Raw genomic sequence first — 25,334 nt, 5'->3', positions numbered from 1 at the left:
GGTCTTGCCTTAAAGGTTATATTATTTTGTCTTCTGCTTCTGCTCTGCAGCCACTTAAACCACATAATTTTCAGGAGGAGCTAAAAGTATCTAAAAAAAATTAAGAAAGTACCAATGTAACAGGACAGTAACTGTCTCCATGGTTTCATCATTCCGGTAAATACACTTCACAGGCCATTGTGGTGAATCACATACAGTACTTACTTGTACTTTCGATCATGTTATAAATTTAATGGCACGGGTGCCCAATATCCTAATTCATAGTATGTGTATATATATATATATATATATATATATATATCTCCTATATAATAGCCCAGATCTGTGACTTTGTGATTCATTTGCTAACGCTGGGTGGAGTCACAATAGTGGGCGGAGTTAGTCAAATGAGTCACAGATCTGGCCAAATCTACAGGAGACTAGGAGCAGGAGCAGATGGTATGGGCATGGCACAGGCAGGGGTGCATACCTCCCAGCTTTCTGCAGGAGCTTTCTTCAGACAGAAGGAGGGACACACACTCGGCGAAAAGGGGGCGTGGCTTCACGGGAGGGCCCCATTTTCGTCAATGAGGGGGCATGCCCAGCTCTCTGTGAGCTGCTGGCATGCCCCCAGGGGCTGATTATGAGTCCGGGGGGGCCAGGGCACTTGAGACAGGGGAGCCCTATCTCATTGCTGTGCCTGCTGTGGGTTGGGGGCGTGGCCTAATCGCGGGACGCGATGCCACGCCCCCTTTCGCAAATTCCGTTTTGTTTTTTTTAATGGAATTTTGGCCCCTCAGCCAGGGGTAAATCCAGAGGAGGTGGTCGCTCCCCTCTACACACCCGCACAGGCAGAAGAAAGCAGGGAGACTGCAACACCACAGACCTGCCAATACGCAGCAGCGTGTGCTGACAGTAGCACAATGCTGCCGTTGTTGCTGGCAGGACGGGGGGGGGCTTCTGAGCTGGGACAGAGCTACTCGAGCCGGGGGGCCCCCTAAAACTGTGGGGCCAACGGTACGTACCCCCTGCCCCCCCCTTAATCCGGCTCTGCTGCTGGAACCCCCCCTTAATCCATACCCCCTGATGCCCCCTCTCCCTCTGTCTCCACTATTCACCGCTGCTCTGCTAAGCAGAACAGCGAGTACAGGAGCTTTCCAACTGACCCCCCCCCCCCCCCGTTACCGCGGGACACTGCGACCCGCGGTTGGGACAGCGGGACAGACCCCAAAAGATTGGACTGTCCCGCGAAAATCGGGACATTTGGGAGGTATGGGGGTGTGTGAGGGGGTATGCCGTACAGACAGACGGGCACCGGCTCACTGTGTGCTTGACCCCCCCCCCCCCCTCTCTGGCGCAGAGGAGCGTCACTTTCTGGCACACTCCACGCTTCTTAGCTGCAGTTTTGTAGGGCACCTGCCGCTGTGCAGGCTCCGTACTGCCTCTGTTATCTCCAGCCCCGGCAACCCCACCGCTAGCTGCAGCGCTGCCACCCACAGTGAGGTGCGCCCAGCTCCTTCACACACTTTAGCCGGCGGGTAACGCTGCAGAAGTCCGAGCTGCTTGCAGGCTCCGACCCCCTCCTCCCTCCAGCCGCAGCATCTCCTGGGGGCTAACCAGTCACTCCCAGTCTCCCCTTACCACAGTGCCCGGCAGCTGCGCGAGGTCTGCGGTGTGTGACTGAGGAGGGGGGGAGGGATGCGGACGAGCAGAGGAAGCAGGACTCCAGCCTAAGAGAGTCAGCCATGCCAAGTCTCCACCAGCAGCAGATCCCAACAGGTTGGAGTGGAACAGCAGCAGCCAGCAGCAGTGACTCCGGTAAGACACATCTGTCTGTCACCACTGTTTTGTCCCTAATACCAATCTCTCCCGTGCCCTATGTTCTGTCATGTCCCTGTCACCCCTGGCCTTGCCCTGCCACCCTTATCCTGGCCCTGTCACCCTTATCCTGGCCCTGTCACCCTTATCCTGGCCCTGTCACCCTTATCCTGGCCCTTTCACCCTTATCCTGGCCCTTTCACCCTTATGCTGGCCCTGTCACACTTATGCTGGCCATGTTACCCTTATGCTGGCCCTGTTCCCCCTATCATGGCCCTGTAACCCCTGTGCTTGCCCTGTCAACCCTATACTGGCCCTGTCACCCCTGTCCTGTTCCTGCCACCCCTACCCTGGCCTGTCACCCCTATCCTGTCCCTGTCATTTCTGTCCTGGCCCCGTCGCCCCTGTCCTGGCCCCGTCACCCCTTTTCTGACCCTGTCACCCCTGTCCTGGCCCCGTCAACCCTGTTCTGACCCTGTCACCCCTGTCCTGGCCCTGTTACTGCATACCCTCCAACTACCTTTTTGGCAGGTACAATACCCGCAGCGCCTCCAGACCTCTCCCCAATGCACCACACCTCCGCACCTTCCCCTCCACCCCTCCCCCACACGATGTGCCTCCAGACCCCCTACACCACCCGCGGCTCCCACTCCTCCGCCCCTTCACCACCCACAGCACCTCCAGGCCCCCTCCACCATCCACCCCCTTTATATGTCTCCCCCCACACCTGCCCCCCTCCACCCGCAGCATCTGCAGACACCTTCCTCCATCCGCGGTCCCCCCATCACCCACCCCTCCCCCACCAATGGCACCAACGCACCTGCCCCTCCACCACCAGCAGCACCTCCGGACCTCCTTCCCTATGCGCCGCACCACCCGTACCTGCCCCTCCCCTACCCATGGCGCCTGCGGACCCCTAACCCACCCCCGGCACTCCCGCCCCTTCCCATCCCACAGCACCTCCGGAACCCTTCACCCATCCACAACATCCCCACACCTGCCCCTGTCCCACCCATGGCACCCCTGCCCCTCCCCCACCTGCAGTGCCTCCGGACCCCTCCCCAATCTGCATCCCCCACTCCTCTGCCCCTCCCCCACCCACAGCACCTCCCGACTCTTCCCCATCCGGGCCCCACCCTCACTTCTGCCCCCCCTCCACCTGCAGCATCTACAGACACCATCCGCAGTCCCCCCGCACCCGCTACATTCTGTACATCGTGCCCTGCAGGTGCTGTTCACGCCGTCGCAAGGGGCTGCGCCTCCTTCACCATCGCACGCCCTTTCATTGTGCAATATTTAACCACTAACAAAGGAATGCAGGTAATACTTTATATAATACAAATATTGAACCCCAGAATGGCATGCAAGGGTTAAGGGGGCGTAGCCCCTTGCGACGGTGTTAAGAGCGCCCGTAGGGCGCGATGAAGCACCTAGTATATATATATATACACATATATATAAATAAACTTCCTGGTTATAATTGGATATTCATTGGTGTATATAATACCCAGAAGAAAAATTGTACTCACTAAAAAAAAATATGTGAAATGTTTTACTTGTGTTGTATATTTTATATTTACTACAACATTGTTTTTAATACTGTTTATATATGCTTAGGTTTTTTTGGGTGAACTCTTGGGAATATTTCCAAGTCATTATTAACCTACACATATCATCACTAAGGGATTGTTTCTGGTTTTAATCATTAAAAGAAGTTTACTCTCGGGGCGTGGCCTAGCTGGAGAAGAGAGCAGACTTGCTTCTGCTGCACTCCTCTATCCAGCCGCAATATTTGCTTTTATTCTCCCCCCTGGCCTGCTGCAACCCTTATCTGAGGGCTCCCCTCTCCCTCTAAACCCCCCCTGTACTCAGCAGTGCCTGCCGCGGAGCCGGGGAGCTGTTTTTACGGCTCCCGCAGGTTGCGGCCTAGGCACATCCAGAAGCCGGGGACTCGCGTACTCCCGGCGCCCGCGTTTTGAGCTCCACGGCGGAGCCGCAGCGCCGGAAAGAGACGCGGACCCCGCCGGAGCCTCTGCAGCCACCCAGTTAGCTCCTCTGACCCCCAGGGAGGTAACCCTGTGGGGCAATTAGCCGTGGGGGACCCCTGACAAGTGGAGGAGATCGGGACACACTACCGGGAAGGTGTGGTGGCCATCTTGTTTATTTTTGTTTGTTTTTACTTCTGCTGCAGGATCCATTATAATCAGCCTGCCCAGACGTCCTGCTTAGACGTCCTGCTCCCCTGAATGGCAACTACTGAGCTTTCACCCCTCTCCTGCCTGCTACCTGCTGGATCCCATTATTGAGAGTTACCTGGAGGGGAAGCATACCACAGCTCTGTTTGGTAGCACTTAAAGCACAGCGCTGCTGGACCCGAGGTGTGTACCGGTCCACCCACCCCTCTCTCCCGGCTGGGAGCCTCTCATCTAGACCCCGCAGAATGGAGATGACCCTCTGCCAGGTCATGTGTGATATCGATCTTCTGATGTAGCGCAGATTACCTGCCCGCCACCACCCGTGTCTTTTTATGCTTACCTAAATCTACGTCATTTATTCTGCAAAATCCTGAGCTTCTTTATTATTACCCTCATTCTGTCTACAGAACCTCACTCCGTTGGAATGCCTGCTAAAAAGGTCAAAGGGGTGCTGCCCCCTAGAGTATCTTTCCCGCCTCAGAAAACGTCACAGGCCGCCTCTTCTCTGCGGAAGTCCCCGGCCACCGCTACTCCGCAAAATACCCCTAGCAGCCCTGCCTCCCTGCCGGGGTTTGACCCTGAATCTGATGCACCTCTCACGGTCAAAACTCTGTATCAAGCCCTCTCAGCATTTAAATCTGAGCTGACTCAGGACCTCACAGCGGCCCTTCGGGAGGTTAAGACGGAGCTGCACGCTATAGGCGACCGTACGGACCATCTGGAGAGGAAAGTAGAGGAATTGGTCTCGTCTCATAATGACCTCATAACGGCCCACGACCAGCAGCAAAGTGACATGGAGGCGTTTAAACTAAAAATTGCAGATATAGAGGACAGATCCCGGCGGAATAATATTAAGATCCGTGGCATCCCCGACTCCGTGCAGAATTCCGAGTTGGAAAACTATGCTACTGTCTTGTTCCAGAAGCTTCTGCCTAGAACTGACGCTAAAGAGTTACTTATCGACAGAATTCACAGACTCCCTAAACCGCGCTCAGTTGCCCCCTCGCTTCCGAGAGATACACTCCTGAGGGTGCATTTCTTCACAATCAAAGAACGCATCCTGAAAGCGGCCAGAGAAGCAGGCGACTCCGACTCAGATGTTCTTGGAGGTTTACAACTATTCCCGGACTTCTCCGCTCTCACCTTGGCCAAACGACGAGCATTTCTCCCCGTCACTTTGGCACTTCACGACCAAGACATCACATACAGATGGGGTTTTCCGGTGAAGCTCGTCATCACGTATGAAAATCAGTCTTACACGGTGACTTCATTGGAGACTGGAGTCAAATTACTAGCGGAGTGGGATATCGCTGTTACACTCCCTCCTGGATCCAAGAAACAACCCACCATCAGCTCGGAATGGGTCACCACCTGATGCTGATACAACCAGCCTGGGATTTCAAATTGAACTGTCTCCGGCACCGCCATCGCAGAATGGACTTGATCATTGTCCCTGTTGGGGTCACGTGAGTTGACCTGCTCCCTGTTGTGATGACGGTGCACTAGCCTCTCATGTTATATCTAAGTTTATGTGTTTTTTCTTATATCTATATATTTTTTTTCTTATTTCCATGTGTTCGCAAGTATATTGTGGGTAAGCATATTTGTATCTGTTTTTGCTTACGCTTACTTTTTCTGTTTAGCTCCATGGGTGGTGGCGCTAGGCCACATGTTGCCCCCTGGTAATATACTACTGCATTTTTTTACCTTCCTTGCAGTAGTTATGCCGACCCGATATACTGGGTCGTTTTGGTTTTTCCCTCCCCCCTCGCCCCCATGTTCCCTCCCTTCCCCCCCCCCCCCCCCCTCTGTTTTATGATGTAGGTACTCGCTACTCGAGACAATTCTATTTCTGTTTATGTCAAGGTCCTTCACCTCTAACAAAGTACTTTAACCTGCCCCGATGGTCCAAATACTATCTATGAATGTCAAGGGGCTGAATTCCCCTAATAAGCGTAGGTTGGCTTTGGGTTATTTTTCTAAGAATAAAGCTGATATAGTTACCCTACAGGAGACACATTTTTCATCTGTAGCACCCCCTATTTTTAAAGATCGTAGGTTCCCTTTAGGTTATTTTGCTAATGGGCCTTTTAAGAGGAACAGTGTGGCTATATTATTTAGGGACTCCGTCTCCTTCATTTTGCACTCTCAGTTGGCTGATAAAAATGGCCGGTACCTTATACTGAGCGGCCTTTTAAACGACAAGCCGGTCACCCTGGTCTCGGCATATGCCCCAAACTCAAACCAAGTAGCTTTTATCAGAAAGTTATGTGTGGCTATTCAGAAGATTCGTACGGGCTCCCTTTTGCTCACGGGAGATTTTAATTTAGTTCTTGACCCTAAGTTGGACAGGTCCCCTAGGACCTCTCCCCCCGTCTCCGCCTCCCCCAATGCCAACTCCTTAGCCTTTCGTAACCTCTTGGCTGAATTTGATCTCTATGACATATGGCGAGTACAAAACCCCACAGGGCGGGAGTACACCTACTATTCCCCCGTCCACAACTCTTACTCCCGTATTGATTTTATATTTTCAGACAAATGGACTCTCCAGTTCGCCAGATCCTTAGACATTCTCCCTATAACTTGGTCTGACCACGCCCCGCTGATTCTTAAATGGAGTGTAGCTTGCCAACACTCTCCCCCCCGCCCGTGGAGACTCTCTCCTCATTTGCTGTCCAACCCAGTCTCAAAAAAAATTATAGTTGACAGTATTTCATCTTATATGGAATTTAATTCTCCCTCAGACACGTCCACCCTGAACTTCTGGTGCGCACTTAAAGCTGTTATACGGGGAGCAGCGATTCAGGCGGGAGCACAGCTCAAGAAACTCAACCTACAGCGCCAGGTTGATCTGGAGCTCAAACTGAAGGAATTAGAGGACAAAAACCAATCTAGACCTACGAAATCTTTACAGAAGCAGTTAGTCGATATTAGATCTCAACTCCAGACATTACTAATGGCGCGCACCCAGGCTTCCTTGAATAGGATACGCCAGAAGTTTTATCTAACGGGGAACAGGCCGGGGAAAATGCTAGCCCGGAAGCTCAGGGCTCAACAGGCGCGGAATAGAATCAAGCTCATTATATCCCCCACAGGCACCAAAATATCCAACCCAAGAGAGATAGCGAACCAATTCGCCAAATTTTACTCACAACTGTATAACCTCGCATCAGACCCTGCCACCCCACAACCCACCCCTTCCTCTATCAACTCCTTCTTAGCGGATTTAAACCTTCCACATATCTCAGATGATCAATTAGCATTACTGAATGCCCCATGGTCTCTTTCAGAAACCCTCCAGGTGATCAAGTCCCACCCTCAAGGTAAGGCGCCTGGCCCCGATGGCTTTATTAATGACTTCTATGTTTCGTTCCAAGACCTTCTAGCTCCCTCTTTGGTGGCAGTCTACACCGATATTACCTCACAGGGCACTCTCCCTCAGGAGATGCTCGAGGCACGTATTGTCACGATCCCTAAACCGGGTAAAGATGCGACCTTTTGCCAAAATTATCGCCCCATTGCGTTACTGAATGGGGATATTAAAATATATGCTAAATTAATCGCCTCTCGATTGAACACCCTCCTCCCCTCCCTGATACATCCGGACCAGGTTGGCTTTATCCCGGGAAGACAGGTGTCCGACAATACACGCAGGGTATTCAACCTTGTCGATTCTCTAACCCCCAAGCAAGGTCTCCTACTGCTATCTTTGGACGCAGAGAAGGCCTTTGATCGCTTAAACTGGTCTTATATGCGAGAAGTCCTACTAAAATTTGGCCTACGTGACCATATCCTCTCGTCCATATTAGCTCTTTATAGCTCCCCGACGGCCCGGGTATTCAGTAATGGTTTTTTATCTAGTCCTTTTCCAATCTATAATGGTACCCGCCAGGGCTGCCCTCTCTCCCCTCTCATATTCGTTCTGGCCATAGAACCACTGGCGGCTAGGCTTCGGGCGGACCCGCAATTCCCTGGACTGAGGTTGGGCGTCACGTCGCACAAACTATGTCTGTTCGCAGATGATGTTCTTTTATTTGTAACAGATCCAACCACAACACTCCCCCACTTACACAATGTTTTAGATAGGTATTCTGCAGCATCGTATTATAAATTAAATGCCTCCAAGACGGATGCTTTGCCCATCAATCTCTCTAACTCTTTGCCCCTACTACGCGCTAAGTATCCATATAGTTGGCAAACAACCTCGATACGATATCTGGGTATATATATCCCTCCATCTTCCTCTTCTGTATTTGAGGTCAACCTTCCTCCTCTGCTGTCCTCCCTTCAGTTGTTAACCAAATCATGGCTCAACTATGAGGTTTCTTGGATGGGCTGTTTGGCCGCCTTCAAGATGTCGCTGCTCCCTAAATTAATGTTCTTGTTTCGCACTATTCCTTTTATCTTCCCAAAGAAGTATCTAGATAAAGCCACCACAATCCTCACTAATTATATATGGTCTTCGCGACCCCCTAAACTTGCCCGCGCGAGGATGTCCCTACCAAGGAGAGTTGGTGGCCTGGATATGCCCAATCTATCACTGTACCAGGAGGCCTCCCTTCTGGCCCAAATTAAAGAACTCCACAAAAACGTGCCTCCGGGGTGGACGTGTTTAGAGGAGGCGACCTGCCCCCGTTTCCCCCTGAAAGATCTTTTTTTGATCCCTAGAACCCTCCGCCCACGGAGCCTAAACCTCCTCCCCTCTACCCGAGCCACGCTCCAGGTTTGGGACAAATTGACTGCGGCTATATCCCCTTCATATCATAATTTCTCCCTGATATCGCTACGTACGGTGGCCGCCCTGGTCCCTAATCTTAACCTGGCGGGCTGGAGGTCCAGGGGGATGGAGGTCCTGGGAGACTTGTTTAATGGATCTGTGCTCGCCTCCTTTTCTGATATACAGGGACGCTTTTCTCTGCCTGACTCTGAGAGGCTTCGATATTACCAAATACAACACTGGTGGACTAGCCTCCACCTCTCCCCCTCCCCACCGCCAACGGGTATTCAGCAAGCTATAGGCCGATTCTCCTGTCCCACTCCCAGAGGGGAGATCTCCTTCTGGTATAAAACATTGCTCTCATTACTCCCTGCTCCTAAATCTAAAGCCCAAATCAGGTGGGAGGCAGATGTGGGATGTGTTCTCCAGGATTCTCAATGGCACCGCATTTTTATGTCATCTTTTACCATGTCTAAATGCCTGAATCACTCCGAAATGCATGTTAAGCTACTCCATAGATTATACCTTACACCGGAAAGGCTACATACGATCTGGCCTGCATGTTCGAAGTTTTGTTGGCGTTTATGTGGAGAGGTAGGCCACCTCTTCCATATTTTTTGGTCATGCCCCCATGCTCAGGCGTACTGGTCAGAAATTTTTGGCCTTATCAATAAAGTTTTGAACCTTGACCTGTCCCCCTCCCCCCTTATAGCTTTACTGAATACATACCCACGAGACGTAGATGTACATCTACACTATGTCTTAGGCCACATCTGTCTAGCAGCGAGGGCGGCTTTAGCCCAAAACTGGAAACAAGCCACGCTGCCTCCATTGCTGAAGGTAATACACAAAATACAGCTGCACTTTTTGATGGAGACTGAACACATCCCATACTCCTTCACTGCTAAATCTCCTTTTGTGCGCTGGATGCCTTGGCATCTGTTTATCACGGAAGGTGAAGGTGCTGCATTGATGTTACGCCCCCTCCCCCCTGGACAGCCACCTCCCAGCCCCATCGGCTGATGGGGCCTCCTCCCCCACCTTCTAAGACCACAATGAACCCCTATTTGGGTTGTATTTATAGTGAGCTCATTGCCGTCCTTCCATGTCTATAAATGCCTTTCTTTTTCTTTCTTTTTTGTTTTCCTTACAATGTACCTGTGTGATAGACTTTGAACTGTTTGTACTTATTTGCACATGTCTACTGTAACGTTCATTTATATATTTATGTACCTACTCCCCCCCCTCCCTCTCTCTTCCTTTTGTACCCCTGTTTGCAATCAAAAAAATTCAATAAAAACTATTGATGATAAAAAAAAAGAAGTTTACTCTCTATAACAGTGATTTTCAACCTTTTTTTACTCGTGGCACACCGAACAATGTTTTAAAATTGCCAAGGAACACCATCCGTTCCCCACAGAAAACCCCCAAAAAACCACACATTGGCCCTCACAGTAATACGAAATCCACACATACATTGGCCTACACAGAAAAAAACAATGACATTGCTCCCCACATAAATCATGTTGCTCCTTACATAAATCCTATTGCTCCCCACATAAATCAATCACATTGCTCCCCACATAAATCATGTTGCTCACACATAAATCAGTCACATTTCTTCCCACATAAATTCTATTGCTCCCCACATGAATTATTCACATTATCCCCCCCCCCCCCCCATAAATCCTATTGCTCCCCACAGGAGAAATAACATAACAAATATTAGCCCCTATTAGTGATGAGCGGGTTCGGTTCCTCGGAGTCCGAACCCCCCTGAACTTCACCCATTTTACATGGGTCCGAGGCATACTCGGATTCTCCCGTATTGCTCTGTTAACCCGAGCGCGCCCGAATGTCATCATCCCGCTGTCGGATTCTCGCGAGATTCGGATTCTATATAAGGAGCCGCGCGTCGCTACCATTTTTCACTCGTGCATTGGAAATGATAGTGAGAGGACGTGGCTGGCGTCCTCTCAGTTCTATGTTCAGGGGGCTGCAAATATCTATGCTCACTGCTTTATTGTGGGGACTGGGTATATAGGAGGAGTACAGTGCAGAGTTTTGCTGACCAGTGACCACCAGTATTATACGTTCTCTGCCTGAAAAACGCTCCATACAGAGGCGGATCCAGGGGGAGGGGGGGGGGGCACCCAGGCACGTGCCCCCCCCCCCCCCCCCCCTGTCATTTAGAAGATTTTTTAACTTTCATTTTAGCTGCATGTGCCCTGGCTTCGTGATGGTCCCTTACAGCAGCGCCAGTCCCGGCACCCGGCAATGTCGCTCATCTGCTGTAATGAGGACGTGAAATTGCCACAGCCTGACAGAGGAGCCGGGAGAAGAAAAAATGCTTTGCTGCTGTGAGGTGGGTGGACGTCGGGGGACAGGTAGATGCTGAAACAGGACGGGGGACAGAGGGCATAGGCGTCGTAATGGGGGGGGGCAAGGGGGCAGCTTGATAGCCCCAAACATGATGCGTCGTCGCCCTTTTCTGTGCTAGCCGGCAGTCTCTTAACTGGTGATATATTACTGGGAGGAGGCATGGCTGTGGGCCACGCCTTCTCCCAGTAATGCATCACCATTGAGGAGACAGCCGGGTATTACAGAAGAGGGGACACCCATGGGGATGCAGAGGTAAGCGCCCCCCCGCACTGATTTGGGGGGGGGGGGGGTTGAAGGAGAGCGACTGGCACCACAGCGGAGGCGGAGGGGAGGGGATGGAGGGGGTTGAAGGAGAGGAGATCGGCACCACAGCAGGGTGCCAGAATTAAATTCAAACGTGCTCCTCCCAGCGTGAAATCATTCTGACGCCCCTGACAGAGGGCACTATATAAAAAACACACTGGCAGGAGCTGAGGGGTCTATAACAAAAAACAGAAAAAGGGGAGCACTATAAGAAAAAACAAAAGCAGGTGGACCAGTCCAACAAAAAATGGGGACTATAACAAAAATAATTACATAAGGGGACGCTGTAACTAAAAACACACTTGCCTTGTCCCCTACCAGGCCTGTCCCCGCACACTGGCCTTGTCCCCTACCAGGCCTATCCCCACACACTTGCCCTATCCCCTAGCAGGCCTGTCAACGCACACTTGCCCTATCCTCTACCAGGTCTGTCCCCGCACACTTGCCCTATCCCCTACCATGCCTGTCCCGGCACACTTGCCCTATCCCCTAGCCATATCCCCTACCATGGCTGTCCCCGCACAGTTGCTCTATCCCCTAGCCCTAACCCCTACCAGACCTGTCTGCACTCTCACCTTGTCCCCTACCAGGCCTGTCCCCGCTCACTCACCGTGCCCGCACTCTCATCCTGTCACCCACTGCCCTTGTGCTCCATGCCCCCAGCGTGATGAAAACGAGGGCGTGACTCATGGGTATGGCATTCTCTGTGAGGCCAAACCCCTTGTTACAAAGCCACACACCTTTCACAGGAGCACATGTGCCGAACCTTCCTACCCCTATTGTGGTGCCCCCCCCCCTGTCATTTTGTTCTGGATCCGCCCCTGGCTCCATATCTGTGCTCAGTGTGCTGCATATATCTGTGCTCACACTGCTTTATTGTGGGGACTGGGGACCAGCTGTATTATATAGGAGGAGTACAGTGCAGAGTTTTGCTGACCAGTGACCACCAGTATTATACGTTCTCTGCCTGAAAAACGCTCCATATCTGTGCTCAGTGTGCTGCATATATCTGTGCTCACACTGCTTTATTGTGGGGACTGGGGACCAGCAGTATTATATAGGAGGAGTACAGTGCAGAGTTTTGCTGACCAGTGACCACCAGTATTATACGTTCTCTGCCTGAAAAACGCTCCATATCTGTGCTCAGTGTGCTGCATATATCTGTGCTCACACTGCTTTATTGTGGGGACTGGGGACCAGCAGTATTATACAGTAGGAGGACAGTGCAGAGTTCTGCTGACCAGTGACCACCAGTATTATACGTTCTCTGCCTGAAAAACGCTCCATATCTGTGCTCAGTGTGCTGCATATATCTGTGCTCACACTGCTTTATTGTGGGGACTGGGGACCAGCAGTATTATATAGGAGGAGGACAGTGCAGAGTTTTGCTGACCAGTGACCACCAGTATTATACGTTCTCTGCCTGAAAAACGCTCCATATCTGTGCTGCATTGTAGTATATAGTAGGAGTACAGTGCATAATTTTGCTGACCACCAGTATATAATATATAGCAGTACGGTACAGAAGGCCACTGCTCTACCTACCTCTGTGTCGTCAAGTATACTATCCATCCATACCTATGGTGCATTTCAGTTTTGCACAGTTTGCTGACCACCAGTATATAATATATAGCAGTACGGTACAGTAGGCCACTGCTCTACCTACCTCTGTGTCGTCAAGTATACTATCCATCCATACCTGTGGTGCATTTCAGTTGTGCGCAGTATATATAGTAGTAGGCCATTGCTATTGAATATTGATACTGGCATATAATTCCACACATTAAAAAATGGAGAATAAAAATGTGGAGGGTAAAATAGGGAAAGATCAAGATCCACTTCCACCTCGTGCTGAAGCTGCTGCCACTAGTCATGGCCGAGACGATGAAATGCCATCAACATCGTCTGCCAAGGCCGATGCCCAATGTCATAGTAGAGAGCATGTAAAATCCAAAAAACAAAAGTTCAGTAAAATGACCCAAAAATCAAAATTAAAAGCGTCTGAGGAGAAGCGTAAACTTGCCAATATGCCATTTACGACACGGAGTGGCAAGGAACGGCTGAGCCTGACCTATGTTCATGGCTAGTGGTTCAGCTTCACATGAGGATGGAAGCACTCATCCTCTCGCTAGAAAAATTAAAAGACTTAAGCTGGCAAAAGCACAGCAAAGAACTGTGCGTTCTTCTAAATCACAAATCCCCAAGGAGAGTCCAATTGTGTCGGCTGCGATGCCTGACCTTCCAAACACTGGACGGGAAGAGGTGGCGCCTTCCACCATTTGCACGCCCTCTGCAAGTGCTGGAAGGAGCACCCGCAGTCCAGTTCCTGATAGTCAAATTGAAGATGTCACTGTTGAAGTACACCAGGATGAGGATATGGGTGTTGCTGGCGCTGAGGAGGAAATTGACAAGGAGGATTCTGATGGTGAGGTGGTTTGTTTAAGTCAGGCACCCGGGGAGACACCTGCTGTCCGTGGGACGAATATGGCCATTGACATGCCTAGTCAAATTACAAAAAAAATCACCTCTTCGGTGTGGAATTATTTTAACACAAATGCGGACAACAGGTGTCAAGCCGTGTGTTGCCTTTGTCAAGCTGTAATAAGTAGGGTAAGGACGTTAACCACCTCGGAACATCCTCCCTTATACGTCACATGCAGCGGATTCATCATAAGTCAGTGACAAGTTCAAAAACTTTGGATGACAGCGGAAGCAGTCCACTGACCACTAAATCCCTTCCTCTTGTAACCAAGCTCCTGCAAACCACACCACCAACTCCCTCAGTGTCAATTTCCTCCTTACACAGAAAAGCCAATAGTCCTGCAGGCCATGTCACTGGCAAGTCTGACGAGTCCTCTCCTGCCTGGGATTCCTCCGATGCATCCTTGAGTGTAACGCCTACTGCTGCTGGCGCTGCTGTTGTTGCTGCTGGGAGTCGATCGTCATCCCAGAGGGGAAGTCGGAAGACCACTTGTACTACTTCCAGTAAGCAATTGACTGTCCAACAGTCCTTTGTGAGGAAGATGAAATATCACAGCAGTCATCCTGCTGCAAAGCGGATAACTCAGGCCTTGGCAGCCTGGGCGGTGAGAAACGTGTTTCCGTTATCCGCCGATAATTCACAGGCAACTACAGACTTGATTGAGGTACTGTGTCCCCGGTACCAAATAGCATCTAGGTTCCATTTCTCTAGGCAGGCGATACCGAAAATGTACACAGACCTCAGAAAAAGAGTCACCAGTGTCCTAAAAAATGCAGTTGTACCCAATGTCCACTTAACCACGGACATGTGGACAAGTGGAGCAGGGCAGACTCAGGACTATATGACTGTGACAGCCCACTGGGTAGATGTATTGCCTCCCGCAGCAAGAACAGCAGCGGCGGCACCAGTAGCAGCATCTCGCAAACGCCAACTCGTTCCTAGGCAGGCTACGCTTTGTATCACCGCTTTCCATAAGAGGCACACAGCTGACAACCTCTTACGGAAACTGAGGAACATCATCGCAGAATGGCTTACCCCAATTGGACTCTCCTGGGGATTTGTGACATCGGACAACGCCAGCAATATTGTGCGTGCATTACATCTGGGCAAATTCCAGCACGTCCCATGTTTTGCACATACATTGAATTTGGTGGTGCAGAATTATTTAAAAAACGACAGGGGCGTGCAAGAGATGCTGTCGGTGGCCCGAAGAATTGCGGGCCACTTTCAGCATTCAGCGACCGCGTGCCAAAGTCTGGAGCACCAGCAAACAGTCCTGAACCTGCCCTGCCATCATCTGAAGCAAGAGGTGGTAACGAGGTGGAATTCAATCCTCTATATGCTTCAGAGGATGGAGGAGCAGCAAAAGGCCATTCAAGCCTATACATCTGCCTACGATATAGGCAAAGGAGGGGGAATGCACCTGACTCAAGCACAGTGGAGAATGATTTCAACGTTGTGCAAGGTTCTGCAACCCTTTGAACTTGCCACACGTGAAGTCAGTTCAGACACTGCCAGCCTGAGTCAGGTCATCAGGCTTTTGCAGAAGAAGCTGGAGACATTGAAGGAGGAGCTAAAACAGAGCGATTCCGCTAGGCATGTGGGACTTGTGGATGGAGCCCTTAATTCGCTTAACCAGGATTCACGGGTGGTCAATCTGTGGAAATCAGAGCACTACATTTTGGCCACCGTGCTCGATCCTAGATTTAAAACCTACGTTGTATCTCTCTTTCCGGCAGACACAAGTCTGCAGAGGTTCAAAGACCTGCTGGTGAGAAAATTGTCAAGTTAAGCGGAACATGACCCGTCAACAGCTCCTTCTTCACATTCTCCCGCAACTGGGGCTGCGAGGAAAAGGCTAAGAATTCCGAGCCCACCCGCTGGCGGTGATGCAGGGCAGTCTGGAGCGAGTGCTGACATCTGGTCCGGACTGAAGGACCTGCCAACGATTACTGACATGTCGTCTACTGTCACTGCATATGATTCTCTCACCATTGAAAGAATGGTGGAGGATTATATGAGTGACCGCATCCAAGTAGGCACGTCAGACAGTCCGTACGTATACTGGCAGGAAAAAGAGGCAATTTGGAGGCCCTTGCAGAAACTGGCTTTATTTTACCTAAGTTGCCCACCCTCCAGTGTGTACTCCGAATGAGTGTTTAGTGCAGCCGCTCACCTTGTCAGCAATCGGTGTAAGAGGTTATTTCCAGAAAATGTGGAGAAGATGATGTTCATCAAAATGAATTATAATCAATTCCTCCGTGGAGACATTCACCAGAAATTGCCTCCAGAAAGTACACAGGGACCTGAGATGGTGGATTCCAGTGGGGACGAATTGATAATCTGTGAGGAGGGGGATGTACACAGTGAAAGGGGTGAGGAATCGGAGGATGAGGAGGAGGTGGACATCTTGCCTCTGTAGAGCCAGTTTGTGCAAGGAGAGATTGATTGCTTCTTTTTTGGTGGGGGCCCAAACCAACCAGTCATTTCAGTCACAGTTGTGTGGCAGACCCTGTCGCTGAAATGATGGGTTTGTTAAAGTGTGCATGTCCTGTTTATACAACATAAGGGTGGGTGGGAGGGCCCAAGGACAATTCCATCTTGCACCTCTTTTTTCTTTCATTTTTCTTTGCATCATGTGCTGTTTGGGGACTATTTTTTTGAAGTGCCATCCTGCCTGACACTGCAGTATCACTCCTAGATGGGCTAGGTGTTTGTGTCGGCCACTTGTGTCGCTTAGCTTAGCCATCCAGCGACCTTGGTGCACCTCTTTTTTCTTTGCATCATGTGCTGTTTGGGGACTATTTTTTTAAAGTGCCATCCTGTCTGACACTACAGTGCCACTCCTAGATGGGCCAGGTGTTTGTGTCGGCCACTTGGGTCGCTTAGCTTTGTCATCCAGCGACCTCGGTGCAGTTTTTAGGATTTAAAATAATATTGTGAGGTGTGAGGTGTGCAGAATAGACTGAAAATGAGTGGAAATTATGGTTATTGAGGTTAATAATACTATGGGATCAAAATGACCCCCAAATTCTATGATTTAAGCTGTTTTTGAGGGTATTTTGTAAAAAAACACCCGAATCCGACAAAAAAATTTCAGGTAGGTTTTGCCAAAACGCGTCCGAATCAAAAACACGGCCGCGGAACCGAATCCAAAACCAAAACACAAAACCCGAAAAATGTCTGGTGCACATCACTAGCCCCTATGGATCAGCTGTCCTCCTCCCTGTCTCTCAGTGGCGGGGGTTATTCATAGTGGATTGCTGCGAATACTGAGCAGTGGGCGGTCGGGCAGGTGTGGATGTGGGTGAACAAGGAAAGCAATGGATGCAGGCAGAAATTGGAAGATGTGTATGCAGTCAGGTGGGCTGGCTGGGTGGTGAGATGTGGCGCCCGTGACCTATAATATCACACAGCCGCGTCATCAAGGCATAGGTCACAGCCGGAGCATGAATGATCCTCTAAGAAGAGCCCGGGCCAACAGTTCACTCTGAAGGGGCAGGAAGCTGCTCTGGCTCCGCGGCACACCTTGCAACTGGTCGCGGCACACTAGTGTGCCACGGCACACTGGTTGAAAAAGCCTGCTCTATAATAACAAAAGGGGCATTCCTTAAAAAAATAACAATTACAATATTTATCTTTAACTTGGGCCCATATTGGCAACGGGTCTTTTTTTGAGGAAGCAGTACATACTAATTGTATTCACAATATAAAGTACTATATGAAGTCATTCTAACTAGCGCATTAAGGTACGCCTTTTGATATATATATATATATATATATATATATATATATTAGACAGTAGCGGATCTTGCCACGGGCAAGCAGGACTTTTGCCCGGGGCGCCGCCTTCCGGAGGGCACCGGCGCCATCCGGAGGGCGCCGCACCATGGTAAGAACCGCTACTGCTTTGTCCCCCGCCGCCCCGCTGGTCCCCCGCTGTGAAGGGAACTAGACGCTACGCGTCTAGTTTCCCTTCGTGGAGAGGACCTTTGCTGTGCAGTGCGCGATGACATCATCGCGCACCGCACAGCATTGTGGGACTGACACAGACGCTAGGGGTCATAATTGACCTCTAGTGTCTGTCTATGCCAGATCCGAGGAGAGGAGCGGCGCCGGTGGAGGTCTGCAGCGGTCGGGAGCGGGGATAGTAAGTATTACTTTTTATTTATTTATTTTCAGCGGTGCTACTCTACTGTACAGGGGGCGTAACTGACCACGCCTCCTGTATGAAGACACGCCCATATGTCCCGCCCGGGGAGCCAAAAGGGCAAGAACCGGCCCTGTATTTAGAGATGAGCGGGCTCGGTTTTACTCAGATTTACCCGAATCTCCTTATTGGCTATCGGACGTCACGTGTTTTGGTTAACCAATAATAAAAATCCAGAAAATAAGAAATAGCAATAATTCTGACGTAAAGAACCGAGTAAATCCGAACCCGCTCATCTCTAATATATATATATATATATATATATATATACAGGCAGGCGACGGCACGGCACTCAGGGCTCAGGAGAAGAAATCAAATACGACAACCACGTCTTCTTAACAACATTTCAATCTTATTCAAAGATTTTCATCAGGTTACCATATATATATATATTGGACTCGTCATGCAGTTTGTTCCATACATTTTTATCTCACATCAAATCCGTGGAGTGCCGCCTGTTTCTGTGGTGAGGGGGTCAGTGGAGTCAGTGCACCTACATCGTGCATTCATCCTAGGAGGGCACCCCGGTCTGTATTTACGTTTTTTCGAGTGCCAACTATTCCCATTATATATATATATATATACAACAGGCAGGTCCGGCTCTCCCATTAAAGTCAAAAGCGCTGGGTGCCCTCACATGGGATGAATACATACAGCAGGCTGGTGCGGCACTCCAAGCGACTGTCACAACAATATATATATATATACCTAGCCCTGCCTTCTTATAGTACCCAGTCCTTTTTTTGTTAACCATCCTAAGTTTCTGACTTGCTACTACTCACCTATAGTATTATACTGTACTACTCACCTATAGTATTATACTGTACTACTCACCTATAGTATTATACTGTAATACTTACCTATAGTATTATACTGTACTACTCACCTATAGTATTATACTGTAATACTTACCTATAGTATTATACTGTACTACTCACCTATAGTATTATACTGTAATACTTACCTATAGTATTATACTGTACTACTCACCTATAGTATTATACTGTACTATTCACCTATAGTATTATACTGTAATACTCACCTATAGTATTATACTGTACTACTCACCTATAGTATTATACTGTACTATTCACCTATAGTATTATACTGTAATACTTACCTATAGTATTATACTGTACTACTCACCTATAGTATTATACTGTAATACTTACCTATAGTATTATACTGTACTACTCACCTATAGTATTATACTGTAATACTTACCTATAGTATTATACTGTACTACTCACCTATAGTATCATACTGTACTACTCACCTATAGTATTATACTGTAATACTTACCTATAGTATTATACTGTACTCACCTATAGTATTATACTGTACTACTCACCTATAGTATTATACTGTAATACTTACCTATAGTATTATACTGTACTACTCACCTATAGTATTATACTGTACTACTCACCTATAGTATTATACTGTAATACTTACCTATAGTATTATACTGTACTACTCACCTATAGTATTATACTGTACTACTCACCTATAATATTATACTGTAATACTTACCTATAGTATTATACTGTACTACTCACCTATAGTATTATACTGTAATACTTACCTATAGTATTATACTGTACTACTCACCTATAGTATTATACTGTAATACTTACCTATAGTATTATACTGTACTACTCACCTATAGTATTATACTGTACTACTCACCTATAGTATTATACTGTAATACTTACCTATAGTATTATACTGTACTACTCACCTATAGTATTATACTGTAATACTTACCTACAGTATTAAACTGTACTACTCACCTATAGTATTATACTGTACTACTCACCTATAGTATTGTACTGTACATTGTGTAGAAGATATTTTACACATAGCTGTGCTTGTTTTCAGTAGTGGTTCTTGCCACGGGCAGGCAGGCTTTTTGCCCGGGGTGCCACTGTCCCCAGGGCGCTGCCGCCATGGCAAGAGCCGCTACTGATACCCGCTCCCCTCTCCCGCCCACTCCCACTGACAGACACTAGAGGTCATAATTCAGTGTGGTGCTGCTATTGGAGAGTCGTCATGATGTCTCCCCCATAGACAGGAGTCGGCGGCCGGAGACGGAGAGCAGCGCAGCAGCGGTCGGGAAGCAGGAGCGGGGCTGCTATGTATTGTGTAGTTGTTTTTTTTTTTTTATTGTGTGTGTTTGTAAGCGGCGCTACTGGGGCACAGCTACAAGGGGCAAATCTACTGGGGGCACAGCTACAGGGGGGCACAACTACAAGGGGGCACAACTATTGGGGGCACAGCTACAGGGGGCACAGCTACTGGGGTCACAACTACAGGGGACACAGATACTGGGGGCACAACTACTAGGGGTGCAGCTACTGGGGGCACAGCTACTAGGGTCACAACTACAGGGGTCACAGATACTGGGGGCACAGCTACAGGGGTCACAACTACAGGGGACACAGATACTGGGGGCACAACTACTAGGGGCGCAGCTACTGGGGGCACAGCTACTAGGGGCACAACTACAGGGGTCACAGATACTGGGGGCACAGCTACTAGGGTCACAACTACAGGGGTCACAGATACTGGGGGCACAGCTACTAGGGTCACAACTACAGGGGTCACAGATACTGGGGGCACAGCTACAGGGGTCACAGATACTGGGGGCACAGCTACTAGGGTCACAACTACAAGGGTCACAGATACTGGGGGCACAGCTACAGGGGTCACAGATACTGGGGGCACAGCTACTAGGGGCACAGCTACAGGGGTCACAACTACAGGGGACACAGATACTGGGGGCACAGCTTCTAGGGGCACAGCTACTGGGGGCACAACTACTGGGGGCACAGCTACAGGGGCACAGCTACTAGGGGCACAGCTTCTAGGGGCACAGCTACTGGGGGCACAACTACTGGGGGCACAGCTACAGGGGGGGCACAAGTACAGGGGGATAACTGTGTCCATGCCCCTATTTTTGGGCTCGCAGCAGCTCTATTTTACCAGGGGGGGGGCGCCACAGGAAACTTTCACCCTGGCGCCACAAGGTCTAGAACCGTCCCTGCTTGTTCTATACCCTTTCCCTGTGCACTCCGTTTCACAGTCTCATTTTGCAGGAAGCGAAGGGACTCCACCGCACAGTGGTGTTATGCAACATGTTTCCTAGGGGGCAGATTAATCAATCCTTCTAAAGACAACAAGTAGAAGAATTGCCCAAATAAATCTGCTTCTAGCTAGCATTTATCCAGTCCATTCTATAAAATGATAGGCAGAACCTGATTGATTGCTAAGGGAAACAGCTCCATTTTTCATCTTCAGAAGGGTTTGATAGAGAGGAGAATGCCCGCTCTAGCCAGCAGTGACGTAGACTCTGGGCACTAGGGTCACTAGGGAACCCTAGCGCTGTGCCAGTGTCTACTACGCATGCGCAGGTCTCTGGGAAAATGGTGCTGCAGATATTTTCCCAGTGATTCTCTTACTACGCATGCGTGAAACACAGGGAGAATGGCCACCGCCCCATTTTCCTGGTGGTTTCTGCAGTGCTGCAGCTGCTGACTCAGGACTACGGAAGGTAAGTATTGAAAAAATGGGTGCACACACTGCACCCATTATAAGTACGCCAGGATGTAGTTATGTGTCCAGCTTGTTGTGCTCATGCCCCCCACTGCCGGCATTCCGCTGCCAGGGTCGGTATGCTGACCGGAGGTCTCCTGACCGCCAGTCACGCAATTCACATCCAATACGCCAGTGGATCTGCTCCATAATGTTATTTGTATATGCAGTGCCTTTGAGCACTGAGCTGCACCTTCATTACTTAAACATTATATTATATAATACATATGCCTAAATAACTCTAAATACTATTGTTATGCATTGTGATTTCTAATGTCATTGCTTGTAACCTTTGACTTGAGGCAGGAGCGGTCCTTGGTGCGGGCAAGCAGTGCCTTTGCCCGGGGCGCTGCGGCCTGGGGGCGCGGCCGCAGGCACCGCCGCCTGCCCGCACTCCGCTCCCCGCTCCACGGCTGCAGCAGACGCCGTAGGCTGTGTGGGCATCCGCTGCAGCCGGCTCCAGGCACAAACACTAGAGGTCGTTATTGACCTCTAGTGTCTGTGCGGCGCTATGGGAGAGACGTCATTGACGTCTCTCCCATAGAGAGGAGCGGGCGGCCAGACTGACGGAGCAGCAGCAGCAGCAGAAGAAGCAGGAGCGGGGCAGTGGTAAGTATTGTTTTTATTATTTTGTGTGTGTGTGTGTGTTTGTAAGCGGGGGGGCACAGCGACAGGGGGCAAATAAAGAGGGGGCACAACAACTGCGGGCAAATAAAGAGGAGGCACAAATACTGGGGGCACATAAAGAGGGGGCACAACTACAGGTGGCAAATAAAGAGGGGCACAACAACTGGGGGCAAATAAAGAGGAGGCACAAATACTGGGGGCACAACTACTGGGGGCAAAATAAAGAGGAGGCGCAAATAAAGAGGGGGCACAACTACTGGGGGCAAATAAAAAGGAGGCACAAATACTGGGAGCAAATAAAGAGGGGGCACAACTACTGGGGGCATATCTACAGGGGCAAATCAACTGGGGGGCACAGCTACTGTGAGCATAACTGGCCACGCCCCTCCCCTATGAAGCCACGCCCCCGCACACTAACTGTTTTGCCACGGGGGGGGGGGGGGCAGTGGTAACTCTCGCACTGGGCGCCACAAGGGGTAGAACCGGCCCTGACTTGAGGACATCACTTCAGTAGACATTTGAACGATATAATCGAATAAAAGCAATAGTGCACCTCTTAAAATAAACTACTGTAGTATTAGCAATATTTTTGAGTCATGTTATAATTTTGTGACATATATAAAAGAGTTTGGCCTGGACTTGTAAACTTCTCTGTGACTTGTAATGTCCTAATAGTACACATAAAATCAGTTGCACTGAGGGGGGGATGCGGGGCACATGGCTGCCAAAGAGGCGGAGCCACGCCTCCTCCAGGCACGGAGAGTGTCCTGCTATGCACAATTGGACATGGCCCCGCCTCCACATGCTTGTCCACGCCCCCTAAAGTGATGAGGCCCAAACTTTTTTATGGCTTCCCTGCATAGAAGGATCTTTATACATACTTACATGTGTACAAACATAGGGCCCGATTCAGACCTGATGGCTGGGCTGCTAATTTTGTTGTCTTGCGATCAGATAGTCGCCGCCCAAAGGGAGTATAAATTCGCCCTGTGCAAGTGTGCGGTTGCATGTGTACGCCGTGCTAAAAATGTCCCTCAGTCAGCGGACAGCTGCAAATCCGTTCGCAACTCACTCACCATCGAATGGTTTTTCCAGTGTGTGCAGTCTGTACGCAAGCCAAGACTTACTCCTACAGTGCGAAAAGAACAGGCTGTACACGTCTGGAGCTGACGTCACCCCCCCCCCCCCCCCCCCCCCCACAGAAAACGCTTGGGAACGCCTGCATTTTTCCTGGCACTCCCAGAAAACGGCCAGTTACCACCCACAAACGGCCTCTTCCCGTCAATCACTTTGAGAATGGCTGTGCGACCGAAATTTTTACACCAGCCTGTCGCTGTTTGGCGACGTACATGTGCATTGCGGTTCATACGCATGCGCAGTCAATCGATAATTGCACAGCAGCGATCAGGTGTGAATCGGGCCCATGATGCGATAGGCTACAGCAGCGCAGCTTAAGGAGAAAATGGGCTACTTACTTTGGCATAAACATTGCTAGTAAAATATAATTTATATGTAAGTGAGGATAACACTTTTAATTGGTTCTGCATTGCTTAGTTATCATCTGTAATTGTTCACTCGTCCATTAATACCCATGAATATTTATACCTGCCCAGAAGATGGCTGGATTCACTCTGACATGTGAATGGAGCGCTTAGGAAGACTGGTGCGGCGCTAACACACAGATAATAAACATATGTTTATTTATATGTCGTCCTTCCCGATCTGTCTAATTACGTGTTGCTGTGAGTAGGTAACTGGCGCTCTTTAATGTGTTTATTAAGGTAATTATGCTGTGAAAAAATAAAGTCCAGATGCCGCCTCATAGAGTTATTTATTTTCCTGCTCCAAGGCAAATATGATAAATCAGGCAGTTTGCTGATTATCAGAAGCTATTCAGGAAAGCGTCTAATAAAAATATGCATGACCAGTATTTATTTGCATTCCCAGCACATTCCACTTATAATAATTTTACTCAACTCCACAGATTAGTAAATACTTCTGTTTGGGTAGCTCCAATATTTGCGCCACTTCCATGACATTTGTTAGTTAAATGGCAAGGGCGGGGGGGGGGGGGGGGGGGTAACATAAGCCCCTTAAATCGTTTTTACAAAGTGGGCTGCCGAGGGTAGCTGGTTTTGTTCATTCCTACCATGGGCCAAATGTAATGGAGTGAGAGTTTCAGAAAGCGCGAGATTTGGTAAATGTTTAATGATTGCCACTTTAAAAAAGACTGCAAAACCTTACCAAATCTCTCACTTTTTGAAACTCTCACTCTATTACATTTGGCCCCTTATATCTAACTTCCAGGCTGCATTGGAAGTGCAGCTGAGGGAGTGGGTCCAGGCTGTGATTTGTGTTACATCATGTCTTCCCTGCGGATAATCTCACATTTTGGAGTAAATTAAATAATAAAGGAAATACACTTTAACTTTTCCAACATTAGGGGGCACTGTAAATTTTTGCTATTTTTTAGGGCAAATGGGGATTCCCCCTATGCAATAGAAGGGCAGTTTTTTCGCCTAGGCAAAACATACGGCAGGAGCGAAAATGTGTAAAAAGGGGACTCTGCTGCCGTAATGTGTAAAAATAGGGACTGCTTCTGTATTGTGTAAAGAGGGGACTATGCTGCCGTAATGTGTAGAAATGGGGATTGTCTGCCGTAATGTGTAAAAGGGGCTCTACCTGGTGTAGTGGCGCTACTGTGCAGCGTAATTTGAATAATGGAGCCTACGCTCCTTCCCCATGAAGCCACGCCCCTATATATTTTTTGCATGCCTACGGCGCGCACTGCCCCTGTCTTGCATGGGGGGGCGCCAATGCCATTTCTTACACACAGCGCTAAAATGCCTAGTTACGGCACTGCCCCCCACACGGCTTACCTCGTGGCAGTCCTACATTTGGGATCCCGGCACTCGTATATTATTCAAGTGTGTGCCCAGCTTAAGATAAATAAATCTGCAGCTACTACATGTATATGCCACTAAGACTTCTATTAGAATAGTGCTTCTATGTTCCTTTATTTTTTTT

At 49.3% G+C, this 25,334-nt stretch overlaps 1 protein-coding gene across 1 annotated transcript in view; it reads left to right on the top strand.

Moving 5' to 3' along the window:
* The window catches only part of LOC134965929 (C3a anaphylatoxin chemotactic receptor-like), a 204,693-nt gene that overhangs the window by 165,771 nt on the left and 13,588 nt on the right, over positions 1 to 25,334 (top strand). The gene's annotated exons all lie outside the window — the stretch shown is intronic.

Source organism: Pseudophryne corroboree, chromosome 10, assembly GCF_028390025.1.
Source record: "Pseudophryne corroboree isolate aPseCor3 chromosome 10, aPseCor3.hap2, whole genome shotgun sequence".
Taxonomy (NCBI): Eukaryota; Metazoa; Chordata; class Amphibia; order Anura; family Myobatrachidae; genus Pseudophryne; species Pseudophryne corroboree.
Note: the sequence above shows the minus strand (reverse complement) of the source record. Positions and strands in the feature narration are given on the sequence as shown.